A 19038-nucleotide genomic window follows, 5' to 3' on the forward strand; every position below is an offset into this window, starting at 1 on the left:
GCACAAATAGGCATTTTTACTGTGATAAGTGAAGGCACAGGCAGAATGCTGTGGGAACATGAGGAAGGCACTGAGCCAGCTTGGGGATTCAGGGAGGCGTTCTGAAGGAAGTGATCCTTGAAATGAGTCTTCAAGCCTGAGTGAGCTGTGGTCAAAAAGAAGAAGGAAGAGAGAAAGAGAAAGAAAGAAGGAAAGAAGTGAGTGAGGAAGGAAGGAAGGAAGGAAGGAAGGAAGGAAGGAAGGAAGGATGGAAGGAAGGGTGGAAGGAAGGAAAGAAGGGAGAAAGAGGGACATTTGAGTCAAACGGATAGACCAAGAAAAGACATGGAGACATGGAAAAGCCTGCTGTGTGCTTGGATTTACAAGGAATTCAGTGTGAGGGGCACCTGGGTGGCTCAGTCGGTTAAGCGTCCAACTCTTGGTTTTGGCTCTGGTCATGATCTCACACTTTGTGAGTTCGAGCCCTGCATCAGGCTCTGTGCTGACAGCGCGGAGCCTGCTTGACATTCTCTCCCTCCCTCTCTCTCTGCCCCTCCCCCACTCACTCACTCTGTCTCTCTGTCAAAAATAAATAAACTTAAAAAAAAAAAACAAGGAATTCAGTGTGAGGCAGGAGGGGCGAAGACGAATGGCCAGAAGACTGGACACGTAGGAAGGACTCGATTCATGGCAAGTCTTATATGCTAGGCTGAGATGACAGGATTTCAACCCAAGGTCAGTAAAAGGCCAATGAAAGGATTTTAAACAGGAGAGCGACATGGTCTGATTTGTATTTCAGAAAAACCAATTTGGCTAAAGGGTTTAAGATGGCTGTTAAGAAGAACCAGACCGGAGCAGGATGATCAGTGAGAGATCTCTTGGAAACACAGCAGATACAGATAAAAGAGGGTGGGCCTGGAACATTTTCTGCAGATGATGACCCTCTGTCCCCATGTCACATTCTTCTTCCTCAGCTGAACCAATGCCCCAACTCAGCCCATGGCTTCTCATCCCTTTCCTGGATTATTTTCCGAACACCCCCAGGGCCATCTGCAAGGTGTCTGTGTCCTCAGCAGTGGCTCCTGACATCTTTTAATATCACTGGCAAATTTAATTAAAGTCACTGTTCCTCTGCTCTTCCAGATCATTAATAAAACAGTGCCACCAGGCCAGACTGAGCAAATTCTCCCTCCTGCTACGCCCTCCACTTTCTCCAATGGGAACACTGCTCCAGGCCTGTCACCAGCCTGGGTAGAGTCGTCCTGCTCTGCTTCTAAATCTGGGCCCCTGCACAGGCGTCACGGCCAATTTACATTAAAGTTTTAGTGCAGCCGGGCTGCACTGGATCCAACGTGTCACCGGAGTCCCTGAGCACTGCATCTTCTGTACCTCTTCTGCCTACAGGGATGACCGTCGGTACAGAGTCCTCTCTGGCAGTGCTCCCCAGAAACACAGGAACGAAATCCCTTGCACCCGCAAGAGTGGGAAAGATGTGACCTCGGCTGCTTAGGTAGTTTGTCACACTGGAGCTTGGATCCAAGGAGGAAAACATAATGGTGCTGGATTTTGTACATTATTATCTCTTTGAATCTTCATGGTGAAGGAGCTGCTATCATCATCGTGCTCCGTTTTGCAGGTAAGCTAATTTGAGCTCCCAAAGATTAAGTAATTTGCCTAAAAATCACAGTAAGTAGAAAACTAAGCATCTGAGTACTGGCAGCCCGACTCCGAGACATACGGTGTCCACCACTGGCTTGGGACGGACCCTGGATTTGGGGACCCCTTTGAGCAAGGGCCCAGGAAGGATGGGGTAGGCCTTTCTGGGTGTGCATGAGCTTGGCAGTTCTCCATACTCCAAGGCAGCCTGGAGCACTGACAGAGCCCCAGATTTGAAAGCAGGAGACAAGAGCTTTTTCCACAAGCTGTAAGAATTCAAAGACTCAGTGAACCTCTCAGGGGGTTAGCTTCCTCTTCCAGAAAACTCACGTCGGGTTGGATGGTCTCCATAGGTCCTCTTTGACAAAGGTGCCCCGACTGCAGACAGGCCTGTCTCTCCACGGGCAGGGAACCGAAGGGACACATTCAGGTTAGGTTGGCCCATAGCCCTGTGAGAACCAGGCACAGGATTCAGACTCCCATGGAGCCCTGAGAGTATAAGAGGGTAGGTTGAGGGAGGACAGTAGGAAAGGGGGGGCCCAAAAAAAGAGTCAAGGAGAGCCTACCTTCTGGATCTGCCAAAAGCACATTGGATCAAATCCATTTTTTAAACAACTGCTCTTTGAATGCCCATTTGGGGCCAAGCTCTGTGCTAGTGAGTGGGAGTGCAGCCACGAATGAGCTACACCACCTCTCCACCCTTACAGCGTTTTTATCTTCTGGTGAGGGAGGGAAGCAAATACGCAATTACAAGAGCGAGTGATTGCAATGATGCCACGGGAACGAAGATCTTTTACTTGTGCTGCTCTAAGCCCTCAGGTTGGTCACTTCCAGCTGTCTCAAACCACGAGGGCAGTGGCTGCAATGCAGCACGGCTTCATGACAGAGAGAACCTCGCAGTAGTACGTGGTATGGCATCTCACCGCTCTTGCTTCTCCGATCTCCTGAGCTTGTCGTATTTGCCTTCCCTGAAGACCGTCAAATTCGTAATAACATCCAAACCACAGGAAACCCCATGGGACCCTGCTGACGTTCTCCTCGGTGCCGTCGCACCAGAAGTGGCAGCCTCCCCGGGGGGGAGTAGGGCACCAGCAGGCCCTACGCACCTCATGCTTTGCACACACCATCTTAAAAATGACAACAAAAACAATAATCGTATCTATCCATCAAGGACCAGCTCTATGGCCAGAACTGCATTAAGTGCTTTTATGGCTGCTATTTCATACCCAAGCACCCCACGATAAGACACGTATTATTATCTGTGTTAGAAATGGGGGGATTTAGGGGCGCCTAGGTGGCTCAGCTGGGTAAGCATCTGGCTTCGGCTCAGGTAATGATCTCACGGTTCGTGAGTTCGAGCCCCATGTCGGGCTCTCTGCTGTCAGCACAGAGCCCGCCTCAAATCCTCTCTACTCCCCACCTTTCTGCCCCTTCCCTGCTCACTCTCTCAAAAATAACATATATAATTTTTTAAAAATTTAGAAATGAGAGGATTTGGGCTCAAAGATTAATAACCCACCCAAAGTCCACTAGATGAGCACTACTAGGCTATGAAATTTGGTATGTCCAATGCCCAAATCTGCTTTCCAACCCCAGGGGATGAGAGGGATGGTGGAAAAGTAGGGTAGGAATCTGGAGCCCATAAGTCAAGAACCTCGGGTCCCAGAACCCTCGACCTCCTTTGGAAAACCTTCCCCGACAACACCCTCTTCCTCCACCTTCTACACCCTCATGGAAACTCCCTGAGGGACCTCAACTCTATATTGGGAAGCCTTATTTTTTTACTTTTCTGTTTTAGGACAAGTGGTCACACTCAGTGAAACTCTACTGATAGGACAAAGAGGTTGGACGTGACCTCTGACATCCTCTCTGCCTCTCTGCCTAAAATTCTACGACTCAAGGGCTCATTGAGTCTATGATTCTAAGGTTTACCGGACTCTGTAGAAGCCAGAGGTTTTTGCCCTCTGCAAGTCTCTGGCAGGTCTAGGATGTCATAAACAATGAGAGTGGGCTGGAGACGTGGGAAGAGGAAAGGCTTTGCCCTCCGAAATTCTGTTTCTCCCCCTGCTGGATCTGCATCTGCCTTTAAGTCACCCCCCAGCCCCCATAGCGCTGGAGGCAATGATGGAACTAGGACCACATGCTGAAGAAGGATGTGCATTAGAATAACTCTGGAGCTCTAAAAACGTACAGACACCTGGATCCAGCTCCAAACCTAAGTTCTGGACTCTCTGGGAGTCCTAGATATTGAAGTGCCTTAAAATTTCCTTGCCTGATTTTGAGGTACAACCAAGGCTGAAAATCCTGGAAGAGAAGACGGGAATGCAGCCTGACCATGACATTTGTGTCTTAGGGATTCCGACCATGAGAGACTTTCTTTGGACCAGGAGAAGAACTCTTAGTGTATAGCGAGCTGTGACATACAATGGGTAGCACAAAGTCTTTCTGTGTCCCGGACAGATACCCCACACTCCTGGACTCTTGCCGTCACACCTTGCCAAGGATTGCCTACCCATCCAAGCAGACTTTCCCTCTGTGTCTCCCGAAACCTGCCGTCTGCTTGGTTTACACGTTTACTGAGGAAACAGAAAAGATCCAGAGGTCCCTCCCATTTTCATAGGAAAAAATGACGCTGCTCTTCCACTGCCAGCAGGACAGATTTCTAGTTATTTTCCCTTTCAGCGACGATGGCTTAGTTGGCTTGTCCACACTTGTTTCCTCAGGGTCTCTTAGCTTGCTCATTCATTTATTCTTTCATTCACGCATGCATGCATTTTTTATGAAACCCAGTCGGCGTGCCATGGGCTGACTTTCACAGAGTTATGAAAATTACTCTGATTTGTGCCCACCTCGTTTTGTTTTGTTTTTTTTTGTCTTTGCACACTCCGAAAAATTAGAATAAAATTTCCTAGAGGGTGGGAATTTTTATCCCTTTGGTATTTCTATATCCTCAGTGCCTATATCAGTGCCTGGCATATAGTAGTTACTCAGTATATATTTACTGAATGAATAGATACATTGAATAATTGTGCGAAAATAGAAAGCAGAAGATCCAGTGATTTCTCCCACTCTTGGCAGTGTTCATATGAAGCATCCCATCTGTCGGGGATGCTGTGAGCACGGTTTTTCAAGTCTGAGTAGTATGAACAAAAAATAATCCCCTGTGAGGAGCACCCACTTCACTTGAGGCCAGTGACAGAAAACCAAATAATTACAACAAAACAAGTACTAGATTTGGAAGCCTGTGCAATGTGCCAAGAGAGCACGGAGGAAGGGAGGCCTCATGCTGTGCCCAGAATCATCAGGGCCAGATTCATGAACCAGGCCACTTGAGATGTAGGATTTGAAGAAGGAACAGGAGTTAACTGGGTGGAAGCCAGTGTTTCTCAAAGAAATAGAAAGCCTGTGCTAACGAGCACGGCAGCCTGAATGAGGGTGAGCAGTGTGGCTGAAGGAACCGGGCACCGGGGCAAAGCTGCAGAGATAAGCAAGAAATCGTTCGCAAAAGGCCTTGTACACCCGGCCGAGGAATTAGAGCATTATCCCGGCGGCAACGGGGAACCTCTGAAAGTGTTTCAATCACAGGAGGGACAAGACTGATGTTTTTCCTCGGGATAGGAGGCCTAGCACGAAGACAGTGGGGAAACCAGGTAGATGAACAGAAGCAAGGAAAGACGGGAGGCAGGAAGACGAGTCCAGAGTCTCCCAAGGCATCTGAGTATGAGGGGGCAGAACCCGAAGCAAGGCAGTGAGAGCGGGCCTGTGGTGGAAGGTGTGGACCTGTGAGCTCTTTAAAGTAGAATCAATACGTTCTGGGGCGCCTGGGTGGCTCAGTCCACTAGGCGTCTGACTTCGGCTCAGGTCATGATCTCATGACCGTGGGTTCGAGCCCCGCATCGGGCTGTGTGCTGACAGCTCAGAGCCTGGAGCCTGCTTCGGATTCTGTGTCTCCCTCTCTCTGTCCCTCCCCTGCTCGTGCTCTCTCTGTCTCTCAAAAATAAACAAACATTAAAAAAAAAAAAGTAGAATCAATGCGTTCTGGAGACCAACTGAAACGAGGAGGCTGGTGAAAGAATATAAATGAGGCACAGCAAAAACCAAACCACATCAGACACCCTCTTCCTCCCCAGGGCCCTGCAGAGCTCCTCCCGCGTCAGGGATCTCCACAGTGCCCAAAGGCACAGAGGCCAAAGGAATCAACACAAAACCACTGAACTGAGATACACATTTTGTGTTAGGGACATCCTGTAGCAAATGAGGCCAGCGAGGGTCCTGGACTCTCCAGGAAGGGAGCAGGAGGGCCCTGGAATTCAACCAAAGCATGGGGGTGCTCCCTAGCCTGGTCACCGTCATCGCCATTTGCTCATTCGATCATCCAGACTGTGATAAACTCTGGAGACACAGCGATGAAGCAGGTCTGGTCCCTGCCATGGAGGACAGGAGAGAAAAGCTCCCAAGATCAGGATCCAAATGCGAGCAAAGGATTTGGGGATTTGCGTACACTGGCTGAGAACATCACAGAGCGGGCGGAGTGGGATTTCTCACGTCTGTCTCGAATGAGCGCGCAGTGTCACAGACAAGAAAACAAACTCGTGAGCACATTGCCCCTGTGAAATACTGCCAGCTAGAAAAATTAGAAGTATTTTTTAAAGATCCAAAACATTGGGAGGAACTCAAATCCTAGAGTGACTCCAAGAAAAGCCTGACTCTGCTCGTGGTTCGTGAGAAGAGTCTCTGTGTGCCCATCACAGCTGCAGGTTTTTGGTTCGGCCCGGGTTTGTGTTCCCGAACGTACTGCCCATAACGTGCCACGCTCTGTTCTAGCTACTGGAGATTCGCTATTAGACCTCTCGCCTGCACTCCCGCCGTAGCTGCCGATCTTGCCCCTTCCCTTGTAGTCTACTTTCCACAAAACGGCCCAAAGTGTCTTTTTAAAACCTCAATCAGACCACGCCATCCCTCGCAACCTTCTCTCCCTGCAGAACTCCTCACCCCCTTTCTGCCTTCACCTTCTAACTTACTGCCCTTCCCTCCTGCCACTCTTGTTTTGCTGCCTGCGTACTCCCCTGTAGCGAAGGCGGTGTTCTCTGAGGTTTCTAGAGCACATCAGGCGCGCACCTGCCCTAAGACCTTTGCATTTACTCTTCTCCCTGCTTCGAACACCCTTACCCTAAAGATCCCCATGGGTCACTGTTTCATATCATTCAGGTCTCAGATGCCAGCTTCTCAGAGGCTTTTCCCCTCCTCGCCTTATCCAAAGGGGGTCCCAGCGTCCCTGCCGGCACTCTCTGGAACACCATGGTTCGTTTTCTTTACAGCACGTATCACCTGCTGAAATCATCATTGTTTCTGTTAGTCTGTCTACTGGTTTATCGTAGACTATAAACCCCACAGTAGCTGGAAACCTGTCCCTCTTGTTCGCCTTCTTGCTGACAGCATCTTCAGGGCCTCGGCCGGCGTCCGGCCGAGTGAGCGTCGTGTTTGCTGAGAGGATCAATGCTGCCTCTGCAGAACTGAGCAAATACGGGAAAGAGGCACCAACGAGGGGGGCTTCAAACCTCCTGGGAAGCTGGAGGGTAGAGAGGTAAACGGTTAAAGCCACTGGCCGCACAGGGCAGTCCGTTTCCTTCCTTCAAAAGAACAAGAGCACACAGTGTTTGGACGGCAGTTCTGGGGCTATCCCTAAACACGATTTCTTCTCTGCACCACGGCCCCCCCATTGGCACCTTATCCCACAGTGTGTAGCATAACAATAAGCAACACGTGGGGTGCATCATTCGCTCTACAGATCTTAAGCCAACACTACATGCCAACGGTTTACAAAGGCCTCCGCGCTCACCTGGTCTCACGTAATCCTTTTGTGAGATCGCTCATACAGATGAGGAAACCGTGTGGGCTCAGGTAATTGCCAAGAATCTCTATGCCAATTAATAAGGGAGCCGGAAGCAAACCTTGGTCCTCCGGCTCCCCGAGGGCTCCTTCCACGAAGCCTCCAGGAGTTTAGTCATTTCAGAAAGGACCAAGAGAAAACCTCTCCTGCCAGGGCTGGGTCAAGGGAGTGAGAAGCCCAGGGCGGCTGGAGGGGGTATTGCTCCTCCCTCTCTCTGTTCCCCAGAGAAAGCCACCCGTGCTCTATCTTTTGGGGTTGCCCACGGAGAGAGGAATGCCACCCCTCTGCCCTGCTGCCTACGCACCAACGGGAAGCTGGTGATTAGCTGCCTTTATGTACCTTTTCCCCGGCTCGTTCTCCAGGAGCCTGATTTATTTTAATGCCATTTAATTTCTCTTAATTTTCAAATGTTGAAATATGGAATTAAATCATATCATTGCCTGAATGGAGAACAAAGGGGCTCTGGCGAGCAGTCAAAATCATCTCTCTGAGCCACGGCTGGGGGTTCTCTTGTACCATCAGCTCTAGGGCACTCTGGGCCTCCTTCAACAAGAAGGTGCCAGGGGCAGACTCCGAGGATGGGAGGGGGGTCAGCTGTGCTCTCTCACCACTCCTGTCACGATTCCCCTCGAAGCCGACTCCCCCACTGCTTCCTCCTGAGGGGCCAGAAGGCACAGGCTCAACTCAGCTCTTCCAGCGTCATAGGGGAGAGAGGACGCTGGTGTGGCAGGGGGTGGCCAGAGCCTCTGGAAAGCTCCCGAGCAGAGCAGTCCCACAAAGACCCTCAGCAGAGTCTGCGTGGCTCCAGACACAGCCTTCCTGGACGGAAAAGGAAGCGGGGTGCGGTGCAGGAGCATTTGGGGTCTAGAGCATTACTGGTCATTCTGTGAATGCCCCGCAGTGTTGTAGGGGGAGGGGACTCTGTGCAGGAGTGCCAGCCGAAGGCCATCAGGACACTCAACCAGCTCGGGGCCCGGTGTAGGCCACACATCCAGAGAGTTGAGTTGGCTGGCCATGCTGATCTCTAGAAACCCAGTGAGATAACAGACACACCGGGGACTTCACCACTGGCTTCTTTTATGATAAATGGGACAGATCCCCTTTCCTGACCCCTCAAAAGTAAGGGAGGTTATTCATTTATTCACTCCTTCCTTATTCGTTGAAACGCCCACCGCAGCATGTGACAGAGAGAAAAAGCACGTGGTCCAAGAGGGGTGGGAAGCCACCTGGAAAAACAAAACAAAACACCTGCATTTCAGCATGTCCGCAGATGCGGTGTTAAAATCCAGAGGAAGGGACTGCTCTCCGCTGAAGCCTTCCCATCAGGAAGAGGCACTGGAATGGAACACTGAGGAACAGGTGAGAAGGAAGCCATGAACAAAGGCACAGAAGAGGAAAGGACAGGTTTACTGAGGTGCCCACATAGGAACTGTGGGGCGAGAAGCTTCACGTGCAGCGGCGAACCAGGCCGTGGAGAGCCTTGAGTACAGGCAGGTGGACAGCGGCCAAACACAGGAGGCCCCTCAGGGTTTCTGTGTAGAAAAACGGCAGGCCCAGAAGGGTGTTTTAGGAGGGGGTTCTTGTACCAGTCTCTTTTTTTTTTTTTTTTTTTAAACGTTTACTTATTATTGAGAGACAGAGAGACACAGAGCATGAGCAGGGGAGGGGTAGAGAGACCGGGAGACACAGAATCCGAAGCAGGCTCCAGGCCTCTGAGCTGTCAGCACAGAGCCCGACGCGGGGCTCGAGCTCACACACTGCAAGATCGCGACCCGAGCCGAAGTCGGCCGCTCAACCTACCGAGCCACCCAGGCGCCCCGATGCTGTACCAGTCTTAATACGAATTGGAGGGTGAAGCTGGGACGGCGTCAGGAAACTATTTTATGTAGTTTAACAATAACAGCCACTACTTCATGGGGTATGGTAAGGACTGAATGGGAAAATCAAAGTCAAGCATTTGGCAACCGAGTATCTGTCAGGTGGTAAACTCCTAGAACAGTAACTATCGCCGGTACCGTTACTATTTCATAAGAGCTTATCAGATGTACTCAGGTGCGGGTGGTAGGGATAGAGAAGATGGGGAGGGACTTCTCGGACACTAGCAATATTCAGGCAAATAAGGCAGAGGAGTCAAAGATAAACTTGGGGATTTTGAGCCAAGGTGACTGGAAGTCGGATGGTGCCATCAACAGAAAGTGGGAAGTCAAGAGAAGTAGCTTCTAAGGACAAAGCCAATTTCAGTTTAGCAGAAACTCGGTTTGAGACGCTGAGGTAGCACCTTGTCAGAGATACCGTGCAAGTGGCTGGAAACAAGACACTGGGCGTGGAGAGCTACAGTGACGGGGAGCCACCATCACGGCACCAACCACTGAGGGAGACTGCCGAGGGCCAGTGGGGGAGGGGAACGCGAGGGAGGAGAGACCCCTGGAGAGGAAGAGCAAGGGGGCCGCCTAGAGAACTGAGGGTCCTGGAGAGCTCAGTGTGGTGGAAGCCAAGAGGGGCGAGTTGTCTAGAAGGAACTGTCGATCTTACCTGATGGCGGGGAAAGAGATCAGAAACGAATTCCTATATCTGGGGAAGTGAGAAGTCCTCGGCGGACGGCAGTCGAGCAGAGGGTACCAAAAAGTGGGAAAGCATGGGGCTAAGTGAATGAGTGAGGTGACGAGATGGGAGACAGATGTTTACTCTAAAATTTCAAGAGTTTGGTGAAAGCTGGCTGGAAAGGGAGCAGGAAGGGGTAGGAATTGGATGAGGGACATTCTTTTCCAGATGGCGCTTGCTGAGCATTCTAAGAGTTGGAGGGAGGGGATCCAGTATGGAGGAGAAAGTGCACAAGGCAAGCTGATGAAGGCAGCGCAGGGGCGGCCGCCAGGCCCCGTGCAGGAGAGGAAGGGAGACCTTTTCTACTCCGAGACTAGTGGCAGGGCAGGTGAGGAACGAAGTGGGCAGGTCCGGGTGCAAAGGAAGAGCTGACCAAGTGCACACTGCCTGCCTTCAATCTGTAGGACGAGCGTAGCAGTGCCCGACTCTAGGGGCCTCTCTTCTCAAATGGTTTCAGAAACGACCACAGGGAAGCCAGGGCAGGATTTCAGTTTCCAGTCCCACTTCGGGATCCAGGCCCCCCATGAACCAGCGCCCCTGCATACGACCAGGGAGGCATGATTTGTCATGGCAAGTATCAAAGCAGTACATTTCATCCAGGATGAAACAGAGCTGCTGTTTTGGTAGACGTGATTCTGTATACCATCCGCAAATATCCTTGATTCTGGAATTAGTCTTTATTCACTCTCCATGTTATCAAAAACGACACATATACATACACATACACATATACATACACATGTACATATGCATATACTTGTGATTCTCTCCATCTAAACATCTTGCTCAATAGTGTCTATGGATCCAAATACGGATCTGAATCCTCCTTACCCTTCCAGACCTCAGAGATCTCAGGTCTTTGGCAGATCACCTGGCTTTGCAGCTCAGTAGACGAGGAAGTGTGTTTTACATCTGCTGGAGCCACTTTTCCTTCTCTTTTCCCTAGGGCGCCTTGTCAGTGTGGGGTTTAGAGTGCCCATACAAAACACAGACAAGCAAACACAAGCCAATCTCATTGAAGAAAATGGGGGAATGTCTTCCTAGAAGAGCAGCTCCGGCTTGTGGGCTAAAACAGAATGAGGAACCCATACCCCTCCCTCACAGGCCACCCAGAAGATGCCCAAGAGTTTCTACTGAGTTTCTACTGAGGCCTCCCAACTCTCTGCCTTGGTCTCTCTCCCTACATTCCAGTCTCAACATATCTTCCCAAATGCAAATCTGAACAGTCACTTCAGTGCTAACAACCTTCCTAAAGCCCCCACTGGAAACAGTGAAATTCCTTAGCACGGAGTACAAGCCCTTCAAGGTTTGGCCCCTAGGGTCCTCCAAACCCCTCTCCCAGAATTGTACCCTCTGTCTTCAGTCATTTGGAAGAGCCATTATCCATGTTAGGCCTTTGCATATGGATCCCCTGCGTCATAACACTTTCTCCCCACTCCCTTCTCTGCTTTCACCAAAGCCAACCCCTACCCATCCTTTCTTTGTGGGATGGCTGTCCCTAGAAGTCCTCCTTAAGCCCCCAGAAGAGGTGATCTCCCTTACATGCTTCCACTACACCCAGGATTTACCTTCCACTGAAAGCAATCACTTTATACGGTAACTGCAGTTAACTAGTTGATGATCCCTGCTGGAATGAATGTGTGTTTATGAGGAAAAGGACCATTCTATTTTATTTGCCTCTGTACCAGGCAAATGGCTGGCAGAGTAGGCTGTCGTTGAATACTTACTGAACAAATAACTAATTGAATAAATGAGTGCTTTTTCCTTTCGGAGACTGATATATTTCGGAACTTCACCAAATATCTGAACCTCTAGGCAAAACCCCCAGGCTTGAGTGAGAAGGGGGTTGCCCTCTCTTCTCACCTAACCTTGGTATATTAAAGGGAAGCCAAGACGTGTGACCCATTTCCCCAAATCCAGATTGGGAGCAGGGATGGACCAGGGAACAATGCCCCAGTGACTACCATGGACAATACCAGCAACTATGCCCAAAGACTGGCTCAGGGACAGGGCAGGGATGGGGCAAGAACACACCCCCCCAGCTTCAGGGTTCCAGCCCAGGAAGGAGCCTAAAGGAAGGAAATGTTTTTTTTACAGGGTGAGTTTGTTATCCTTGTTCTCTTTTCTCTGATCAGGAGACCACGGAAGGCAAGTACAAGAGACACCAAAGTGGAGATCAGAGGACCAGGAGCGGAGAGGAGGGATAACTTGGCTCTTCAAGTTCATTCGTTCATCCAGCATTTACTGAGTGCCTACAGCATGCCAGGCACAGTGTGAAGTCTTGGGGTTACGATGTGAATAAACACGAGCCATGTTCCCTCTCTTCATGCAGCTTCCTGTCTAGAGGTGTGACAAGCATTACTCAATCACGTAAGTAAATTTAATGTGCATCTTTAAGAGACTTCAAAATAATAGGTTCAGGTTATGAATGTATAGAGAGGCTGGCCCAGTCAGAGAAGGTCTGGAAGGCTTCCTGGAAGAAGTAACCAATGAACTAAGAGCTGGAGGTGGAAGAGGAGTACATGAGACAAGAATAGGGTTGGAGTTTAGGGGTGCTGGGAGAACAATAAAGCATTCTGGGTACAGAAAACTGCATGAACAGCCTTCCTATCTCCATCAAGCTCAAGAAGGACTTCAGCCAAGTTCATTTCTTTACACTCCATCTGCTTCTTCTCAGCCCAATACCTGTATTTTATTTAAAGGAAAAGGCTAGGAAGTGGACCTGTGCGCGGGGGCTGCGGGTAGGACTTGTAGATGGTAAGCTGGGGTGATCAGCCCCCACCAAGTCACCCTCAGCTCTGGGATCAATCATCCTGGGGCGAGGAGGTGCAAGGCACAAGAACGCAGGTTCCTCTCCAACTTGGGAGGCCGGCACAAAGAAGGGCCGGCGGAAGGCCAGCGCCCCAAGAGTGCACGGGTCCCCCTAGTTCAGGAAGAGCATGGCGCAGCAGCTATATTTGAAAATCGAGGTAAACAAGCGCTCGGCTCAAGTGGATGGGGCACAACAGCTGTGGAAGATTAATCACACGCGGCCGCAAGTCACGAGGTCGCCAGAGGCCCTGAGGGTTCCCTTTCGGTGCCCCACCAGCAGGCCGGCTGCTCGCCCATCACGTACCCACAACTCCCCAGTCTGGGGTGTTTCTTGACCATCATGGGGCTCGGAGCCTCGCTGCCTGCCCTTCTGAGGAACTGCCCCAATTTCTACCCTCTGCCCCGGAGCCCCAACCACCAAACGTTCAGGGTTTGTTTTACAGTCGCCAGAAAAGACCAGCGAGTGAGTGAGTGAGAGTGAGAGAGAGAGAGAGGCGGGCAGCAAGCGGGTAAATTTATGGCACTGCATTAAAGGCATTTGTTCTATTTAAACCCCCCCCCACTCCCTCCACGGTTAAAAATAAAACACACTGAATAAAGACGAAATACTGCTTCCCACCCCCCACCCCCAGAGCAAATCGCTTTCTACATCTCCCCCAGTGGCTCAGGTCCTCGGAGCAGGTCAGGCAGGGTCTGCAGAGCAGCGCTAGCCTCCGAAAGAGGGCCTGTGTGCGTGCGTGTGGTGTGTGCGCGCGTGTGTGTGTGTGTGTGTTGGGGGGGGGGGGATAGTTACACACCTCCCTTCTCTACACCTGGCCGCGGACCGCCCAGACCCCCGCGGTCGGGAAGGCCCAGGACCGGAGAAGCCCTCTCTCTCCCCGCCCCCTTGGCCGCGGCGGGCCGGTGCGCCGGGGCTGCGGTTCCCGACCCGCGGCCGCGGAGTCCCGGGGTTGGGCGCGCGCGTGCGTGTGGGGCCGCGGGCGCGCGCCGCGGGGGACCGCTCTCGGCTCCTAGCCCCCGACCCCGGCGGGCACTCACGGCCCCGGGAGCGCCGCACGCCCCGGCACGGCCGGCACACGGGCACACACGCAGCCGGCCCGCGCCGCAGCATTCGGTCCCCCCGCTGTGCACCCGCCGCCCGAGTGCACACACATGCCCCGGCGTCTCGTTCTGCCCCCCCACCCCCGACCCCCCCCCCACCAGACACTCTGCCACAATACCACCCCCACCCCGGGCTCCGCAGACAAAACGTTCACTTTCCGGGGCACCCTCCCCCCACCTCTCCAGGCACTAAAACCCACAGGAAGGCAGCCCGTATGAATGATCTTGAGAAATAACTTAATTAACACAAGCATTCCCAAGCGAGAGCCCTCCGGGGAGGGGGGGCACCCCAACCCCCCAGCCTCGGCCGCCCGCCGAGGGGGAAGGGCAGGAGGCTCACCCCATTACTCACCGTTTCCTCTCGGTCTCCGGAGCGGAGTGGCCAAGCGAGGGGGAGAGGAAGGTGCGCGACGCCCCGCCGCCCGGCTGCTCAGCGGCCGCAGCGGCTCATCGCCCCCGCGGGCTGCCCGCCGGCCGCAGCCGCGTCCGGGGCATGTCAGTCGGCCGCCGCCGCCGCCCGCGGGGCTCGTGGGCTCGCAGCCTTCGGCGGGGCGCGCGGGCTGCGGCCAGGGCAGGGGGCCTGGAGAGGAGCGGGGAGACCCCCCTGCCGAGGACCCCCGGAGGAGCCCGGGCCGGGGCGCGGGCTCGGGAACTGAGCCGGGGAGGCCCGGAGTCCCGGCCGCCGGCAGCGGGGGGATCCCTGCCGGGAGGGGCGGGAAGGCGGGCGGCCCGGCGCGCCCTGGCGGCTCCGAGGGACCCCGGCTCGCGGCCGCGTCGCCGGGGCTTTCCCGGGGCTGGGCGCGCGCCGGCTCTCCGCCCGGCACGCCGTCACCGCGGGGGACGTGTCGGCCTCGCCGCGCGGAGGGTTCGCGCGGAGGGGCTGGTTTCTGGGCGAGCCGCGAGCTTTGCCCATTAAGCTGCAGCAAGAAGCCAAATCAAAAAGCCAATCTCCAAGCCTCCCAACCGAACGTCACCCTATCAGCTGGGAGCCAGGGAGCCGCACCGAATGACAAGCCGCGCATATTTATCCTCGCGCGCCGAGGGGGATTTTCAGATAGCGCCCCGAGCAGCCGCGGGCGAGTGGACCTGCGCCTCGCGGCCCGAGGGCCCCCGGGGGGCCGAACGCGGGCGGAAGCCCTCGCCCGCGGCCACCCACCCAATCGCCGGAGCCCGGCGCCCGGGCGCCTCCCGGCCCGCGGCACTCCCGACACGGCGGCGCGTCCTGACCTGGATTCCGCGGAGTCCGGGGCTCCGGGCGGCGGGCGGGGAGGGCGGCCAGGCGGGCGCGCGGCACCGGCTTTCCCCTTGTCCTCAGGAGACGCCGCCTGCAATTCCGAAATGAAGTCTCCACCAACACATCTGTGGTTTTTAAATATAGCAGGGGACGATTACCCAGGCAGGGTCCACCCAGGCCTAAGGGAGGAGTTGAGGGGGGGATGGAGGTTGGCAGGGGAGGGAAAAGAAAACTCCCTTTTTCCCCTCTTTTTTTTTTTTTTTTTTTTTTTCCCTTCTGTTCTTGGTGCAGAACTCTGTCATTTTCTCAACCCAAATCAAACAACAGCTTGTGCGAGACGCTTGGGTGAGCGCTGGTATGTTGGCTTTTGGGTTTTTAAGGCTAAAAATAAGAGGGGGCTGCGTCCCAAATTGCTGCCTACCCTGGGCCTGGAGCCTGGAGGAGACATGGTCTTTTGATGCAGCAGCAGAAGTAGGGTTTGGGGCTTGGCTCAGACAAAATGTACACACGCAGCCTGAAATCGGATGCCTGTAATTTCTTCTATATTTGTCAGGCGTGGTCCTGGAGGCAGGAGGGATGGCCAGGCCTCCCCTAAGAATGAGGTTTCATCTAGTTTATCGGTGGCCATTAGGCAGATCTAAAACGAGCTTGGTGGCTGGCTGGGCCTTTGGAGAGACAGCAGTAGGGGTGCTGGGTCGGAACAGAAAGGTGGGAAGTTGTTCACCTCAGGCCTCTGCAGCCGGAAGCAAGTACGAGGGGCCAAAAGAATGATACTTAGCAAGTATCAGCACCTCCTTAAGGCCAGGCGCCTTGCTAATGAATCTGATTGCATTATTTTATGTCATCCTCGTGAAACTCTGTGAGATAAGTAGAATTATTAACTCCACGTTTCTGTTGAGGAAATTGAGCCTTGGAAAGGCCAAATAACCATCCCGGGCCCACGAACAGCAGAGCCAAGGATTGGAATAAGGTGGAACCAACTAGAGTTTTCACTGATAACCACAGCAGTATGTGCAACTCCCAGGATCCCCAGCTCCCCTGAGTTCTAGAACAAGATTGGTCCAAAGAGACAAGTAGGCATAGGAGTTAGAAAGTGTCTGAGCCTAGGACGACTTGAGTTCTTTTCTGAGCCCTTGACTCAGTGTTCCTTCAGCACATCATGGGTGGCTTCCACCCTGAGTTGAGTCCCGGAGGTGCTCCTAACTGAGCCTTGTGATCTCAGCCCTGCACCTTCATGGCCCTTGAGTTCGGTGGTTAGGGCTGAGACACTGACTCTGTAGGGTTTCAATAATTTCTTTTTTTTTTTTTTAACATTTATTTATTTTTGAGACAGAGAGAGACAGAGCATGAACAGGGGAGGGGCAGAGAGAGAGGGAGACACAGAATTGGAAGTAGGCTCCAGGCTCTGGGCCATCCCAGAGCCTGACGCAGGGCTCGAACTCACGGACCGCAAGATCGTGACCTGAGCTGAAGTCGGACACTCAACCGACTGAGCCACCCAGGTGCCCCAACGGGTTCCAGGCTCTGAGCTGTCAGCACAGAGCCCGACACGGAGCTTGAACTCACAAACCACAAGATCATGACCTGAGCCAAAGCCAGGTGCTCAACCGGCTGAGCCACCCAGGCGCCCCTTAATAATTTCTAAAGTTTGAGGATTTTAGGGTATGTCACTGGTGGGATTTTCTTTGTGTCTGTTTCCATGGAGATCCACAATGTTGATCTGTCCACAGTCAAGACCAAGAGATGGCCAGCGGGCGCATAAATTGGTGTAGCTTTTAGGGGAGGGCACTTTTGAAAGATATATCAAATTCCTTAAAAAATGTGAACTTCTTTTGACTCAGTAATTTTACTGGGAGAAATTTATTCTAGGGCAATAGTTAAGGGTGTGCTCAAATACTTACAAGGATATTCATGGTAGTGTTTAGAATAGTGAAAAATTGGAAACATCTTAATTTTTCCCCCAGAATTGGTTGAAGTCGATCATGTTATGGAATGATGTATTCTATCATTATAAAAATGCCAGTGCAGCATTCCACGTACTGACATGGAAAGGTTTTCATGATATGTTATTGAGAGAGAAGAAAAAACAGAACATGGAGTGTGTGTGTGTGTGTGTGTGTGTGTGTGTGTGTGCACACGCATGCCCCAGCAGCATAAACATACCAAAATGGTAATGGTGGTTGTCTTTGAGTGGTGAGATGCCTACTGGTTTATTTTTCTATTGAAATCAAACGTGTCGAGGCATAATTTACATACAAAAAAATTCACCTGTTTTAAGTATACACGTTTGATGGATTTTGACAACAGTACATACAAGGACAACAACTGCAATCAAGATACAGAATGTTTACATCTCCCCCCTGAAGGCTTCTAGCTCCTTTGCAGTTCTCCCTCCTCCCCACCCCCACCCCCACCCCCAAGCAACCATTGATCTGCTTTCTGTCCCTGGAGATTAGTGTTGCTTGTTCTAGAGTTTTCTTCTCTTTGTGTGTTTCTAGCTCTTGCTCTTTCTTCGAGGAACATGACCCATTCACTGAAACAACAACGGCAACAATACAGACAGAATGGGTCTTGTCCTTTTTTTAGAACTACCCACAAACTGCCAGGAGCCTCCTCTTCTTGTCACCTGTGGCAGGGTGTGACTGCGTAGAAAGGTAGGAGGTGAGGGAAGCGTCACACGTTCACCCACTGCTGTAGGCAGAGCGATGCGTGTGGGTTTATCTGACCTCTAGGTACACCGAAGCGAACAAAACCCAGCCCTCCCTTCTGAGCCTCTGTGTCCTCACCAGTTCCATGGAAGAAGTAATAATAACAATAACATCCACCTCATGGGGTTGATGTGAGGATTCAGTGGCTCAGCAAGGACTAAACTGTTACAGGCTGAAGGGTCACCCCCACCCCCACCCCCACCCCCAAATGTGTAGGTCGAACTGGTAAACCTCCTGCGCTTCAGAACGTGAGGTGAAGAGGTAGTTAGTTAAATGAGGTCATGAGGGTGGGTCCTGATGGAATGACTGACGTTCTTATAAGAAAAGGAGATTAGGACACAGACAGGGGGAGGGAATACCACGTGAAGACATGCCAGGAAGCAGCCATCTGCAAGTCGAGAGAGAGGCTTCGGCAGAAATCAAAACCTTCTGACACCTTGATCTTGGACTTGTAGCCTCCGGCGAGGGAGAAAACATATTTCCGTTGTTTGAGCCACCCAGCCTGTGGTATTTTGTTATGGCAGCCAGAGCAGACGAATTCAGAATCCAAGTATTCTGGCTGATTCTATGTGTGTCTGCTATATTCCAACTTTAAGGAGTTACCTGAGGTTATTTGGAAGCTTGAAACAACCTGACTTTTAGAATTAAAAAAAAGGCAGGGGGGAAGGAGACCAGCTTTTACTGAATGCACGCTATGACACTGTGCTATACACTTTTATGTGTGTTTTTTCACTCCGTAAATATTTGTGGAACACCTTCGATGTGCCAGATACTATTCTAAGTGCTGGGGACACAGCTACAGATAGTGAAGGTAAAAATCCCTGCCCTCATAGAACCTACATTCTCAAGGAAGAGACAGATGATAAAAATGAATGAACACAATACACGGGGCAGTGGAGAAAAAAACAAAGCAGAGGAGAAGGGTAAGGGACTGCGGAGGGAAGGAGGGGACACCGTTTGGCTTCTTAACTGAAGCGCCTTGGGGAGTTTGTCCTGGAAGCTTCATTGAGAAAGTGGCAGTGGAGTGAGAACTCAAAAGGGGAGGGGAAGGGAGCCGT

At 52.1% G+C, this 19038-nt stretch overlaps 1 protein-coding gene across 3 annotated transcripts in view; it reads right to left on the reverse strand.

Annotated features, from left to right (window-relative positions):
• Window positions 1-15313, reverse strand: part of SLC8A3 (solute carrier family 8 member A3) — a 145294-nt gene extending 129981 nt beyond the window's left edge. For 2 of the 3 annotated variants that reach the window (XM_042990009.1, XM_042990007.1), the window contains exon 1: window positions 14391-14474. The gene's annotated coding sequence lies outside the window, so the exon portion shown is untranslated. Of the gene's footprint in view, window positions 1-14390; window positions 14475-15265 lie in introns of those variants that run through there. The other variant, XM_042990008.1, reaches the window with a different exon arrangement.
• Between the last annotated feature and the right edge of the window lie 3725 nt (window positions 15314-19038).

This window comes from Panthera tigris, chromosome B3 (assembly GCF_018350195.1).
Source record: "Panthera tigris isolate Pti1 chromosome B3, P.tigris_Pti1_mat1.1, whole genome shotgun sequence".
NCBI classification, from domain to species: Eukaryota; Metazoa; Chordata; class Mammalia; order Carnivora; family Felidae; genus Panthera; species Panthera tigris.